This window comes from Rutidosis leptorrhynchoides, chromosome 1 (genome assembly GCF_046630445.1).
Source record: "Rutidosis leptorrhynchoides isolate AG116_Rl617_1_P2 chromosome 1, CSIRO_AGI_Rlap_v1, whole genome shotgun sequence".
Taxonomy (NCBI): Eukaryota; Viridiplantae; Streptophyta; class Magnoliopsida; order Asterales; family Asteraceae; genus Rutidosis; species Rutidosis leptorrhynchoides.
In genome coordinates, this window is record NC_092333.1 from 11,082,903 (window position 1) to 11,099,125 (window position 16,223).

General features: G+C 36.3%; 1 long non-coding RNA gene across 2 annotated transcripts; it reads right to left on the reverse strand.

The window, feature by feature from the left end:
* Positions 1 to 9,015: 9,015 nt before the first annotated feature.
* On the reverse strand, positions 9,016 to 14,563 carry LOC139856451 (uncharacterized). 2 transcript variants are annotated; one of them, XR_011761945.1, is made up of 10 exons: positions 14,401 to 14,563; positions 14,243 to 14,274; positions 14,031 to 14,100; positions 13,826 to 13,916; positions 13,089 to 13,219; positions 12,828 to 12,895; positions 12,637 to 12,696; positions 12,049 to 12,279; positions 11,834 to 11,911; positions 9,016 to 9,201 (listed from the first exon to the last, which is right to left on the reverse strand). It is a non-coding gene; the product is annotated as an uncharacterized lncRNA (long non-coding RNA). The 2 variants fall into 2 exon arrangements; XR_011761939.1 differs by having other exon boundaries at positions 14,243 to 14,294.
* Between the last annotated feature and the right edge of the window lie 1,660 nt (positions 14,564 to 16,223).

Here is a 16,223-nt window from a genome sequence, read left to right on the forward strand (position 1 = left end):
TGGTGTATGGATTAGATATAAAGGATATGTAATTTTGTTTTCATGTAAATAAATCATGAATGATTACTCATATTTTTGTAATTTTATGAGATATTTCATGCTAGTTGCCAAATGATGGTTCCCACATGTGTTAGGTGACTCACATGGGCTGCTAAGAGCTGATCATTGGAGTGTATATACCAATAGTACATACATCTAAAAGTTATGTATTGTACGAGTACGAATACGGGTGCATACGAGTAGATTTGTTGATGAAACTGAACGAGGATGTAATTGTAAGCATTTTTGTTAAGTAAAAGTATTTTGATAAGTGTCTTGAAGTCTTTCAAAAGTGTATGAATACATATTAAAACACTACATGTATATACATTTTAACTCAATCGTTAAGTCATCGTTAGTCGTTACATGTAAATGTTGTTTTGAAACCTTTAGGTTAACGATCTTGTTAAATGTTGTTAACCCAATGTTTATAATATCAAATGAGATTTTAAATTATTATATTATCATGATATTATGATGTACGAATATCTCTTAATATGATCTATATACATTAAATGTCGTTACAACGATAATCGTTACATATATGTCTCGTTTCAAAATCATTAAGTTAGTAGTCTTATTTTTTACATATGTAGTTCATTGTTAATACACTTAATGATATATTTACTTATCATTCAACATAATTAACCAAGTGTATCAATATCTTAATATGATTCATATGTACCTAGTAAGACGTTATAACGATAATCGTTATATATATCGTTTTCGAGTTTCTTAATTTAATAGTCTCATTTTTATGTATATAACTCATTGTTAAAATACCTAATGAGATACATACTTATAATAAAATCATGTTAACTATATATATATAACCATATATATTTCATCGTATAGTTTTTACAAGTTTTAACGTTCGTGAATCACCGGTCAACTTGGGTGGTCATTTGTCTATATGAAACCTATTCCAATTAATCAAGTCTTAATAAGTTTGATTGCTTAATATGTTGGAAACACTTAATCATGTAAATATCAATTTCATTTAATATATATAAACATGGAAAAGTTCGGGTCACTACACCTACTTTAGACAACCACTAACCAAAAAGCAACTTTGTGTCCCCCCCCCCTCCCCCCTACCAAAATCACAGCCACAAAGGCCTCCCCCCTCCCCCATTCACCTATAAATACTAGCCTAATCCCATCCATTTAACACTTGCTCTCATTTGAATTTCACACACACTTGCTCTCTTATTTTCTTTCTAGTATCTCTCACTCTAAAACTTGTAAGTTTTACTTTTCTTCTTCTTTTTCCTTATTCAAATTTGTGGCCATCATCATCATTCTTTGAAGATCGAGTTCCTTTAACTTTGATCTTGATTATATCTTGTTGATTCAAGCATGAATCCTTCAAGAACATGGAAGATTCAAGCTTTCTAGCTTTGAATCTTCACCAACTTTGTAGATCTAGATTATTTTAGCTTTAATCATGTTATTTTGTTTAAAAGATTCAAACTTGTGTTTGTAATCGTCATGTATCTTAAAGATCCAAGCTTTATGCTTCAAGATCTTCAAGAACAACCAAGATGCAAGCTTTCTAGCTTGAATCTTCATATCTTATTGTTGGATCTAAGTTTTCTAACTTATGATCTTGTTATTTTGTTAAAAAGATTCAAACTTGTGTTTGTTATCTTCATGTAACTTAAAGATCCAAGCTTTATGCTTCAAGATCTTCAAGAACAATAAAGGTTCAAGCTTTCTAGCTTTGCAACCTTGTAACTTGTGTGAATAGGATCCAAGCTCTCTAGCTTAGGGTTCCATCACCTCATTTGACTTAGATTGTGTTCATACTTGTTTGATTGATGTAAAGTTTGTAGCTTTAGTTGTAAATGTGACTTGTAATTGTGTTAAGAATAAGAATATGATGTAACCTTGGTTCATCATCCATCTAAGACTCTTGATTGAGTTGTATCCTTACTTGGTCTTAACATATTGTGTGTTGATGGTGGAATCTTAGTCAAGGTGATGCTAATCCATCAACGGGTTGTACACTTGAAGCTACAAGCATCAAGGATGAGAACCGTGATGAGCATCAAGCATTAAGAACCCCACCGGAGCACTTACCTACTGTTTTTTCGTATCTGATCAGACCACCTGGGCTACTGGAAAGTTGATTTTCAGTTAGTTCATTTCGAGTAGATGATTTTCCATTTATACCTCGTCTTAATCCGAGTTATGGTTTAAGATTTATGGCCCTCCGAGAGTCACTACACACTATTAACGTTGTGCTGAAATTTCTGATCTACTCGCACTTAAACCGTCGCCACGGTCAAACGAAGATGAGTTAGGTTCTGAAAATTGGTCAGCGGTTAGGGGACTCATATACGGAGCCATAGCCACTGACTATGCGTCTTTTTGATTTACATAGAGGTCGTAGCAGCTGACCGAAGTCAGCCTATTGTCTTGACCTCTATTCTTGTCGAACTTACTTAGCTTCTTGATGACGAATGATGATGATGATGACACTTAAAATTATTTTATGCACTATTAGAATTTATAAAGACAACCTACTGACCTAGTAACCCTTGATTTAGGTTGACGACCTTTCGGACCGACTTACTACTTGCGTACTTTCATTACCGACCTTACCGCTTTTATCACTGTGAGTTATAGCATCCCTTTTTACTTTAATTATTTTGGGACTGAGAATACATGCGCTTTTTACGTTTTACATACTAGGCACGAGTACTTAAACTTTATATGTGTGGGTTATACAACGGCATAAACATTCCCCTTAGCACGGTAACGTTTAGTCATTGGTTTTTGAACCGATGAACGCGAATCTTAGATATGGATCCATAAGGTTTGACATCTCCACTCGGGCTAGTCGCGCTAGCATTTTACGGGTGTTTAATACTTCGTGAACATACGCACTCGCCAAGTGTACTTTCAGGGGGTTATAAACGTCAAGTCTAGTTACCGGGTGCCCACGGTTATACATATACTTTTCATACTGTTTTGTTACTGAAATCTCGTGGCCTACCTTACATTACTGTTACAACTTAAACTATAGCTCACCAACATTCGTGTTGACTTTTAAGCGTGTATTTCTCAGGTGCCTAGAGGTTTCTTGCTTCCGCTGTTAGATTTGCTGTCATGCTGTTATTGAATTGTTGTTAAGGACATACTGTATTAGTTATCCGCTGCATTACTAGAGATGTCTCATTCATGGAACTTTTCTTTTGCATTCGTAGTTTATGTTAATTTCAAACAATGGCTTTGTAACGACCTTAGGGTCAAATACTTATGTTTATGCTCCTATTCGTAGTGTGGCGCCTTCTTTGAAAAGTGTGGCGCTTCGGCAAAAAATGTGGTGCCTTTGACGGAAAGTGTGGCACTGTAGGATCCTAGATCTCATGAATACCATGAATGTGAACAAATAACCACATGAATGTAGAGAGCATTAGTCAAACTAGTCAACTATATTCCATGGCTCTCTTGAATACATTACAAATTGGTGGCTAATGTTAACTAATCTAGGGAGCCTTGGATTGTTTATATTGCCCTCGTATAAAGGATCCTCCTTAAGGCTGGGAAAACACGTTTTACTCCTTCTCGGATACCTAACAATCTCCCCCCCAGGAGTGAGACGGGTTTCTAAATACTAACTCCCTAGTAAAACATACAAGGAACTATTACTAACTAACTCCCCCCCGAATGATGTACGACCGTTGATGAAGATCTTGAAATCTTCAAAACTTGATGTCATCGTTTCTTTCAACGGTCTTTGAGTTTGCACAGCGGAATGCGCATTGAAGAACACATCACAAACTAAATATGTTACCATCAATCCCTCCCTTGACTTAGTTGTGATATGTCTTTAGAATTTGCTTGCATTGAGAAGTTGTTTCAAAACTTTAGAAGCTCCCCCCTCAAAGTACATGGGCTCTCATCAAAGTGTCATGACATATATACCGTCGGTTTCAATACCGAGACACGCCTCTTGAACTTTCATTGTTCCAAAGAGTACTTTCGATACTAGTCATAAGTAAACTCCCCATATGATGTAGGATCTTCTTCGAGTCTCTAGCTCCCCCCCCCCCCCCCAAACAAACAATTCTTTCTTTGAAGTCCGAGTCCTATACCGTACATGCATAGAAGTTACACGCACATCAACCATATACATATCTCCCCCACAATGATGCTCGCATGAAATAAGAGCGTCATTGTTTAAAATGGTTGACGTGCTCGGCAATTCCCCAAAATATCTTAAAGAACGTGTGCGAGAAAAACCGTATGAATCCGAGCCTCAAAAGTAGTTGAAAAATAAGCTTTGGAGGTCCAGATTCGGTAAAGGACCATTACTGAAAATTCTGAGAAGCTGCAGGGGTCAATTTGTCAAAAATAGACTAAGATTCGGTATTTGGACTAAGTTTGCAAGACCCTTAAATCTGCAGGGACTAAAATTGAAAATTCAGCTTAATCAGATAAGTGGACTGAAGTTCCCTTGTTCGACTCATCTAGATTCGGTTGGCCCAATAACAACTTGAGTTTGGAAGATTCGGTAAGCCCATAAATAATGCAATTGATAAGAAATTCTTTGTTGGGCTTGTGCCATTCGGTATCCCATTTAGATTATGTTGGGCCAGGTTCACATTTAGACAGTCTAGGGATCGAACGTGATCTGTACAGTATACCGAAAGCATACCGAATCACAATCATCAAGCATCGAATTAACCAGTAACCACTACTGAATCATGAGCATAATAGCACACCGAAGGTCATCAATACCGAATCAAAATCAATAGGATCAACCGAATCGTCTTCATCAAAATCCTTGCACCAAAATCAAAACATCAAGCATCATCAATTAATTCGTGCTATTTTGAATCATGTAGCTACTGTACGGACTGCATCTTCATCACATGAACACAAAATTTTCCAATCAACAATTATTATGAATATGAAGCTTCAAATCAACTCAAATAGCCTCATGTGATAGCGATTAGCATATCATGTAAAGAATCAGGATCTAAAAACAATAACAAATTTCGAAATCGATGATGAACAGCAAATGAGGCTTGAAGAACATGAAAATTGATTTCGTTTTTCATTCACTTTCACTCCTTGATTTCTGAACGAAAAATTATGCAAATCATTCACATAATACTGGAAAATCATCAATTTCATCAGAAACATCAAACATCGATCGAATTTGTTGAATGAACTTTTCTTTTGACTTTTGGATCGAAGGTTTGACTCTCGAATTCGGAATCTGAGATGAATAAAAATTCAATCAATAGCTTCTAGTAGCTTGACTGATTGATAGAGAATCACAAGGTGTATTCAATTCGTTATAAGATATAGAGAAGCAATCAAAATTAGTCAGTCTTCATTATCGAGCAAAGACGAAGAACACGAGATCGATTAGCATGAATCGGAACTTGTAGATGTATAATGAAGATCAACGAGTGTTTTGAGTGATGTAAGGATCATGAATCTGTAATTTTCTTGTGTTTATCATCATCAATTGAAAATATGTTGAACTTGAATATGAACACCTCGACACATGTACTGTAGCAGTTTAGGTGAATTTGATATTTAGTGTTTGTGAAATTTGAATCTGATCTGAATGTGTTGTTGTTGTGATTTGTGTAATTTGAATTTGTATTTGTGAAATGAAATGTCTTTTGGATTTTGGTTTGGATAAGGTTCGGTTTAAACTCGGTAAATGAGATTCGGTTTCGGTTAAATCTCAATCGGTTGTGTTTGTGTTTTGGTGAGATTCGGTTTCGAAAAAATTTTCGAAAAAAATTTGAAGATCTTCATATCTTCATGATGAAGATGATGAAGATTTGAAGGTTTGAGGTTGAAGATATGAAGATGTATGTGTTTTGGTGTTTGAAGGTGGAGGGAAAACATTCATAATATTCATAAAAATCTCATTCATGTGATGAAGGCCTAAGCTCTAATACCAATTGTAAGATCCTAGATCTCATGAATACCATGAATGTGAACAAATAACCACATGAATGTAGAGAGCATTAGTCAAACTAGTCAACTATATTCCACGACTCTATTGAAATCCCTACATAACATGATAGGGAAGGTGTGGTACCTTCTATGGACAGTGTGGCTCTTTCAATGGAAAGTGTGGCGCTTTCAATGGAAATTGTAGCGCCTTCAATAGAAAGTGTGTTGCGCCTTCTATGAAAAGTGTGGAGCCTTTTGCGGAAAGTGGGACGCCTTCTTTGAAATGTGTGGCGCCTTCTATGAAAAATGTGGCGCCTTCTATGAAAAATGTAGCGCCTTCTATGGACGCGCCTTCCATGGAAATTGTGGTGCATTTTATTGGAAAGTGTGACGCATTCTATGAAAAGTGTGGCGCTTTCTATGGAAAGTGTTGTGTATTCTATGTAAAGTGTAGGTCATTCAATAGAAAATGTGGCGCCTTCGACGGAAAGTGTGGCGCCTTCTAGGAAAAGTGTGGCGCCTTCTACGTAAAGTGTGGCGCCTTTAATGGAAAGTGTGGTGTCTTCAATGAAAAGTGTAGCGCCTTCAATGGAATGTGTAGCGCCTTCAATGGAATGTGTTAAATAGAAAGTGTAACGCCTTCTATGGAAAGTGTAGAACCTTCTATGGAAAGTGTAGAACCTTCTATGGAAAGTGAAGCGCCTTCTATGGAAAGTGGGATGCCTTATGTGGATTGTATGGCGCCTTCTCAGGAAAGTGTGACGCCTTCTATGGAAAGTGTAGCGTCTTATATGGACGCACCTTCTATGAAAAGTGTAGCGTCTTCTATGGAAAGTGTTGTGCCTTCTATAGAAGTGTGGCGCCTTCTATAGAAGTGTGGCGCCTTCAACGGAAAGTGTGGCGCCTTCAACGGAATGTGTGGCGCCTTAAAAGGAATGTGTGGCGCCTTAAACGGAAAGTGTGGCGCCTTATACGAAAAGTGTAGCACCTTATATGGACGTGCCTTCTAAGGAAATGTCCCTTCAATGGAAAGTGTAGCGCCTTTTATGAAAAGTATGATGCCTTCTATGAAAAGTGGGTCGCCTTCTATGAAAAGTGTGGCACTTTCTATGGAGAGCGTAGCGCCTTCTATGAAAAGTGTAGAACCTTATACAGACGCCCCTTCTATAGAAAGCGTGGCGTCTTCTATGGATATGGAAAGTGTAGCACATTCTATTGAAGGTGTAGCGCCTTCAATGGAAATTGTTGCGCCTACAGGCGCCTTCAATGGAAATTGTGGCGCCTTATCTAGAAAGTGGGGTGCCTTCTATGGAAGGTGTAGCACCTTACATGGACGTGCATTCTATGAAAAGTGTGGCACAATCAATTGAAAGTGTGGCGCCTTCTTTGGAAAGTGTAGCGCCTTCTGCGGAAAGTGTGGCGTCTTTGATGGAAAGTGTGGCGCTTTCAACGGAAATTGTGGCGCATTCTATGAAAAGTGTGATACCTTCTACGACAAGAGTGGCGTCTTCTATGAGAAGTGTGACGCCTTCTATGGAATGTGTTGCGCCTTCTATGTAAAGTGTGGCGCCTTCGACGGAAATTGTGGCTCCTTCGACGGAAAGTGTGGCGCCTTCTATGGAAAGTGTCCCGCCTTCTACGGAAATTGTAGCGCCTTATATGGACACGCCTTATATGGAGAGTGTGACGCCTTCTATAGAAAGTGTGGCGTCTTCTATGGAACGTGTGGCGCCTTCGACGGAACGTGTGGCGCCTTCGACGGAAAGTGTGGCGCCTTCGACGGAAAGTGTGGCGCCTTCGACGGAAAGTGTAGCGCCTTCAATGGAAAGTGTAGAACCTTCTATGGAAAGTGTGGCGCCTTCTAGGAAGAGTGTGGCGCCTTCAATCCTTCTAGGAAGAGTGTGGCGCCTTCTATGGAAAGTGTGGAGCCTTCTACGAAAAGTGGGACGCCTTCTTTGGAACGTGTGGAGCCTTCTCTAGAAAGTGTGGCGCCTTCTATGAAAAATGTAGCGCCTTCTCTAGAAAGTGTGGCGCCTTCTATGGAAAGTGTGGCGTGTTTTATTGGAAAGTGTGACGGCTTGTATGAAAAGTGTGGCGCCTTCTATAGAAAGTGTGACGTCTTCTATGGAAAGTGTAGGCCATTCAATAGAAAATGTAGCGCCTTCAATGGAATGTGTGGCCCCTCCAATGGAAAGTGTGGTGCCTTCTATGAAAAGTGGGTCGCCTTCCATGAAAAGTGTGGTGCCCTCTACGGCAAGAGTGATGAAAAGCGTGGTGCCTTCTACAGCAAGAGTGGCGTCTTCTATGAGAAGTGTGACGCTTTCTATGGAATGTGTTGCGCCTTCTATGTAAAGTGTGGCGCCTTCGACGGAAATTGTAGCGCCTTCGACGGAAAGTGTGGCGCCTTCGACGGAAAGTGTAGCGCCTTATATGACACACCTTATATGGAGAGTGTGGCGCCTTTTATTGAAAGTGTGGCGTCTTCTATGAAAAGTGTGGCGCCTTCAATGGAACGTGTACCGCCTTCAATGGAAAGTGTGGCGCCTTCTATGGAAAGTGTGGCGCCTTCGATGGAAAGTGTGGCGCCTTCGATGGAAGTGTGGTGCCTCCAACGAAAAGTGTGGCTCCTTCTATAGAAAGTGTGGCGCCTTCTATAAATAATGGATCAAATGTTAAAATGTTTGTAAATCGAAATATACCGGAGTTAAAGGACCAAATCCCCAACAGATGTTGCAAACTGCTGATGCATACAACCTTTTAAATCGATCTATGTAAACAACATTATTGGTTCACACATTTAACAATTCTTATTTATGAAAAAATGGCAACTAATACATCAACCCACCCCCTTTCAACCAATTCATATTGTTCCGACCGTTATCCAACACACTCATCTAAACTCCTATTCACAAACCAATATCAATGTCAAATGCAAGAAACAATAAGTCAATAACTTGAATGAAAATTTGCACAAAACATGGATGTGTCATTAAATTATAAAAAATTCATCCAAATTGTCCTGCCATATATAAGGAATAATCCGTCTGGCAAAGGCCAATTTAGTCATCATAAAGTTGCCAATGTTATAGTATCTTCAAAGGGAATACATTATAATGCCTACTTCATAATTATAACAAGTATAAAAAGAAAAGCAAAATTTGAAGACTCCGAGACACCAACCTTGAATCATCAAACCCACTGTATCAATAAATTTGTAGACATGTTCTGTAACTGAAACAATAAACACAAGAAATAAAGAAACACGGACTATAAGTGTGTTGTTAATGGATCAACAACCTCATAAAAGAATTCTTTTCCATAAACGATATATGTATTAATGTATACAAAGAACTTTCACATATAATGAAGTGTGAGGCTCGTAGTTGAGTATAATTTTGTTAAATTCTATAACCAGTTAACTACGTATATTTATACGACTACATGATATAGCAACACAGATGAAGTGAAATGATGAATGTTCAATTCAGTAACTTTTGGTTGTTCAAATTTATCAACAGAAAATTGATAGTATATCTGATGCATGATAAGGGTGCCAATTTCAGCCACTTGCGACTTTTATCCTTAAACAGTGCCGCCGCCTAAACCATGGGGAAGAAACAAGGGTCTAATTCGTGCAAGTCTATAAAAGAAAAAGAAAAAAAAACACCTAAATGTGAACAACAAATGAATTCAACAATATATATATTTAAATTAACTTTGTAGCACTTCTGCTTCTAAACCAATTTTCATATTGATCACGCCCTATTGGTTCTATTTGAGTATTTTCCCGCTCTTAAGTAAAGGGCACTATTTTTCATCCAAGGCAGACGTTAGGAGGTGTTTGGATGTGTGTTTCTAAACTGGTAATACGTGGAAGATTTCTAATATATATACTTTTTTACCAGTTTTCCAATAATATATATTGTTCATAGCTCTTGGTAAACAAAAAGTTTCTATCACAGAATACTACGTCTTAAGCACATGTCTCTACTCAACATAAAAGCTTGGGGTACAAACACTGTCAAGTGTTTATAGTTTAATGCCACTTTAATATTAAAATATAAGCAATTTCAATGTAATTGAACATTACTGAATTCAAGAGTTTATAGTTGTATACCACTGTAATAATGAAATATGCATTTTTAATGTGATTACACAATTATGAGAATCAGATTAAAAAACTTGTTAGATACTTTGATAGTCAAATGTGAAGTTCCACATTATTAGAAATTTCGGATTTAACGTTATAAATGATTTTCTTATTTATCATCACTTTCTCCAAGTTTGAATTATTTGAATCTTACAGGTCTGAAAATTATAACAATTATCAGCTTTTTTCAAACATTCTAATAGCAATGACAGGTTTAAACTTGCATCAAAACACCAGTTCAATAATGATTAAATATAAATCAAACCCATGAATACTCGATTGTATTACATTCTACATAAGCGATAAACCTAAATAAACAACAATGCAATTCGAGGTCGTCTAGATGACGAAAATGATATTTTATTCATTTTAATGTTCTTTTTAAGCGTTTTGAATTTCTATCATATTATTTTTGTTTAACAATGACTTAGCATGGTATATAAATAGTTTTAAGGCCTAATACTCACATTGTAATTATGTTTAACGCATATAATTTTGAAACTAATATCATTTCATTATATACAAATTTTAACGTAACTTGACGTAAGTTTACGTAACTTGACATAACTTGACGTAAGTTTACGTAACTTTACATAACTTGACATTAGCTTGACGTTAGCTTGACGTTAACTTGACGTTAGCTTGACGTTAGCCTGACGTTAGCCCGACGTTAACCTGACATTAACCTGACGTTACCCTGACGTTAACTTTACGTTAACATGACTTTAACTTTACGTAACATGACGTTAACTTGACGTTAGCTTGACGTTAACTTGACGTTAACATGACGTTAGCTTGACGTTAACTTGACGTTAGCTTGAAGCTAACTTGACGTTAACTTTACGTAAAGTGACGTTAACTTGAAGTTAACATGACGTTAACTTTACGTGACATGACGTTAACATGACGTTCACATGACCCTAACGTTACGTAACATGTCGTTAACTTGTCGTTAACATGATGTTAATTTGACGTTAACTTTACGTAACATGACGTTAGCTTTACGTAACTTAACGTTAACTTGACGTTAACATGACGTTAACTTGACGTTAAGTTGACGTTAGCTTTACGTAACATGACGTTTAATTAACGTTAACATGGCGATAACTTGACGTTAGCTTTACGTAACATGGCGTTAACTTGACGTTAGCTTTACGTAACTTGGCGTTAGCTTTACATAACATGACGTTAACTTGACGTTAACTTTACATAACTTGACGTTAACTTTACGTAACTTGACGTTAACTTGACGTAACTTGACGTTAACTTGACGTAACTTGACGTTAACTTGACGTTAACATGACGTTAACTTTACGTTAACTTTACGTTAACGTGACGTTAACTTGACGTTAGCTTTACGTAACATGACGTTAGCTTGACGTTAGCTTGACGTTAACTTGACGTAACATGATGTAAAAGTTACGTAAGTTAAGTTATGTAAAAGTACGTAAAGTTACGTAAGTTACACAAGTTACGTAAAGTTACGTAAGTTACACAAGTTACGTAAAGTTACGTAAAGCTACGGGTCTCGACCCAACCCGTTCGACCCATTTTATTTCTGACCCATTTCAACCCATGACCCGTTTCTACCCAAACCCATTTGATATTTGACCCAACCCGACCCATCTCGACCCGTTTGTCACGTATACGGGAAACCAACTTTAGTCAACCACGTAATCAAAAAAAGATAAATTAAGAAAAACATGTGCTCACGATCTGCCGGTAACATAAGGTCGCCCAAGCATCTTCATTTCTCTCTTAACTTGGAGTGTAATCTATGTATACAGGCGGCTGAAAGAAAGAAACACACCTCAGATAGTAAACTAATAAGAAGATCATAAAATAACATTTTGAAACAGATTAGGAGTGAGACAATTTTTAGAAATTTCAATAATATTTGATGAGTGAGATCACAAACAAATACTTACCTTAGTGTAATAAGGGTGGCTTTAAAACTTCGATAGCTTTTTGGGTGACTTCAAAATGCAATAATATTTGATGAGTGAGCCCAGCCCATATAATATGGCTTTAAAAGTTTGATAACTTTTTGTCCACCCAGCTAGAAATGAGTTACAAACTTCAAATCAACCCATCTTTAGACAAACGGGTAGAATTTGTAACCTCAAAATGCAACCAAAGAATGCATTGGAGTTTGATTCCTAAATAAACAGTATCAACCATTAACAAACAAAAGGTCGGTAGATTAACTGCCTCCTCAGGTAGAAGAAAACAGTCGAAAGAAAAATCTGGAACGTGTTTGTAAATCAAGTAGAAGGAAAAAAAGAATGTTAAGGTTCAAAAAAATTTCCGGACTATTCTTACACTTACGCCCGCCTCAATCAGAAGAAGGCATTCAACAGATTGACCTGGACCATTTGTATTTGTATCCTTCATTATTGTACTGTGAATTTGTGACTTACCTTTCTGTGTTTTAGCATTGTTCTCAAGTTCATCTATAGACTAACTATACGTATACGTATATTAATAATACGAAACACAAAATCATCAAGTCGCACCTGGTGACGAGTGAAATGCATGAAGGCCACGATGCAAGAGAAGCAGAACAACCATCAAACCTAATAAAACATAAACATTTGAATAGAATGAAAAATCGAAGCAGCAAAGAGCATGTTATTTGCGTAAAAAGACAGAATGAACAAGGAGAATCGGAAAATTATATAGAAAAATAAGAAAAAACCATTCTCACCATCAGTTGGTAACGTAAGGTGGTCCAAGCATCTTCATTTATCTCTGAACCTCGGGTGAAATCAATGTCTATGTTCAGATGAAACAAAGAAACACGCCTTTAAAAATAAACTGAAAAGGTCATAAAACAACAATCGAAAACAGAGTAATAGTCTGACCATGTTGCCTGCACATTTTTTGTTGCCAATATATGAATTTCAATAATAGTTGAAGCGTAAGAACATAAGCATATCTTGTTAAAAAGAAACTGTATGTAACAAACCTATATGTGCGGCTTTAAAGCTTTGAAACCTTTCGGGGGTGACTTCAAAACCCATCGGACATGTCATCTGTCCAACCAGATAGAATGAAATAATAACTTGAAGCGGCTTCTTTTTCAGCTCTTGAAGAAAACTGACAAACAATAAAAACTGTTAAAGGGCCTAAACTGTTAGGTTTTGGTTGAAATCACATTCAACAGATTTAACGCTGTTGAAAAAATCATGAAAACATATGCTCTTTCTCAACAGTAATTTGAGGCGGCTTCTTTTTCAGCTCTTGAAGTAATGTTTCAACTTTCAAGTTTCTATCGTTCTGTTATCTCCAGAAATCAACGTTTAGACACAATATATATGGACCGTAAGAAAACATATAAAACCTTAATAAAACATAAACTTTAGGTCAGTGGCTTCAACTAGTTCCCTCGGTGACTTCAGTTTCAAAGACCAAAATATCAGGGGGGTGTTAAGTAAAATAGATGGGTCGAAAATGTCACCTTTGTCCAACCTCTTATCTACTTGAACTTCCATACTATTATAACCTATCAGATAAAGAATAGTAGACTTACGCCTCCAGCTAAAAAAGACCTTCAACCAAAAGACCATTTGTTTCCCTAAAGACCATTCTACATGCTCGAATAAGTGATCAATCTATCTTGCTTTGTTTACCAAGTCCCCAATTAAAGCAAGCTCTCGGCTATATAAACATATGCATCCTCAAAAACAGGATAGTCTTATTTACCTCCTAATTCAAACGGCACAGGTTTTAACTTGTTAGCTCCAACAGCTTTCATTACGGTACAACCAACTTCTTTGGATCAAATAAAAGTGACCTAAATAGATCACACAAAATGAACAAACGTTACAGCAGGCCATGTTAAGTGTGTCATTTAAAGGTAGCAAGAATAAAGGAGACGACACTAAAGATAGACAAGAATGCCACCCACACAGCATTAGGAGCATCACAGCAAGATATCATCCAAAGAAACTTCATCCGACTGAGATTATATATAGTGCCTACACATAATAAAAAATCAACCTAAACAGATTAGAGGAGAAGCAGAAACATAAACTAACTAGTCAACAATGAACATTCATGCTGAATAAGATTATAAGGTGTTTGTAAAATTTGAAGGTACGTAAAATCAACCCAAACAACCTGGGTTCTCATTCATAGGAGCCTTCCAATTTCTGTTAGGAAACATGAGATACTGATTATAAGGAAAAGCGGCAGTTAAAAATTTTAATTAGTCTTAATCAGTAACTAATAAATAGCATAAACTCAAGCAAACCACAATGTAAAATAAAATTACATACCTTTTCAGCATCTGGGTAAGCCATCTTCTTTGGAATGTCGTCATAAATTTTTTGTAACAGCAAACACACATTTTCCTTTGTGCACATTCATCATTAAATTAAGCAAACACTTTCATGAAGGCGTTAACATTTAAACTATACAATCCCAAAAAAAAAATCAGTACAAACTTTACGTAAATTGTTAAAAAACCAATCTGTTCAATAATTATCAGTACAAACAGGGTAAAGAAAGTGAGGCTGGGATACGAAAAAAAATCAGTACAAACAGGGTAAACCTGTCATTACATCACTTATTCAATAATTATCATCGATTCAAATCAAAGTAAATTGTTAAAAAACCAAACATAACCAAAGAAGAGAAAAGGCAATCCTCACAAATTCAAGTAGGCAGTTGCTGTCATAAACATACCTCGAAGTTATTTAAAACATTGAGATACTTGATCAACTTCAGAGTTGAAAATTTCTCTCTTCAACTTGCAACAGACAAGAAAATTTCAGTTACTAAAACACACACACACATAATGAAGTAAACCCATTACAAAAAAGTAAAAGATGGTGATATATAGATAGAATACTAACTTGTTCTCCCAATTTGTAATTATAGGTCATGAATAAGAAAACTGCTCGTCTTGTCCAAAATTTCTAATCGGTAACAACACCAACAACGGACATGAAAGGTCGGAGAAGCCCCTAAATAAGATCAAATAAGGTCTAGGCAATAGAATCATGCATGTTAAGGGAGGCTGGACACATAAACATCACAAAAATCAATCCATCAACAGTTTACATATGACAAACTCACACAAATCAATCGAATCACACAAAAAATCGATACAAACAGGTTAGCTCAAACCAAGCAAGCATCACATTCTTTATTATGCTCATCTATTGAACAGAGTGTGTATTAGATGCTAGTTGTAACCCAGCACATCATGCACATCTTATATGTCTATATCTATAGACACATAAAACTGGGTACTGACCTTTAGCTCCTGGCATGGATCCGGGACTTTTAAAGATAGAGCAGAATGTTCAAGAAATATTTTCCTGCAAGAATAGGTGTTAATATTCTGCAAGAACAGATTATAATTTAATCACTTAGGAAACTATAAATGAAATAATGATCGCCATACCAAATATATTTGCAATGTGAACAGTTGAGTGGTGAAGAAACAGCATACTTCAAGAAACAAATCTGCCCATCCTAGTTTTTCAAGACAATACCACAAACAGCAGCCATTGAAAAAGATCCAACATTGTAATCAATTGAATGTGTACAGCATAATAAACTTGATTAGCAAAATTAATAACTAGAGAACAGAAACACAGACCTGGGATACATGTTTGTAACAGAAAATAGTGGTCATGGTGCCTCATCCAAAATGTAAACCCATTGTGATCAAAGTACTCAACTAAAGTGTTTAGCAGGCCCTGCAGGTTAAACCTTATATGTAGGTCATAAATGAGCAGCTACTTACACTATACAACAAAAGGAAGCAATATTAAGTAATCTATGATAACATCAGCATGTGTCAGAAGTTAACAGTCAAGAACATGTGACCCTAATTGTAAGAAATTAACAAAACCATAATCATAACATCTTATTATAAACACAAACGCTTAAATTTCGTCCATTTTCAGAGAAAGTTTGGGTTCTTAATTTTCTGTAAAGGAGAAAAAACATATATGATGTTGATTTGAAAGAAACAATTAACAAGAAACCTATTCAAAAAGTAATAACAAAAAATACTAGTAATAATAAAAAAAACTTGCTTTAAAAAAAAAAATATATCCAGAATGAACACATTATTTAATAATCAAGG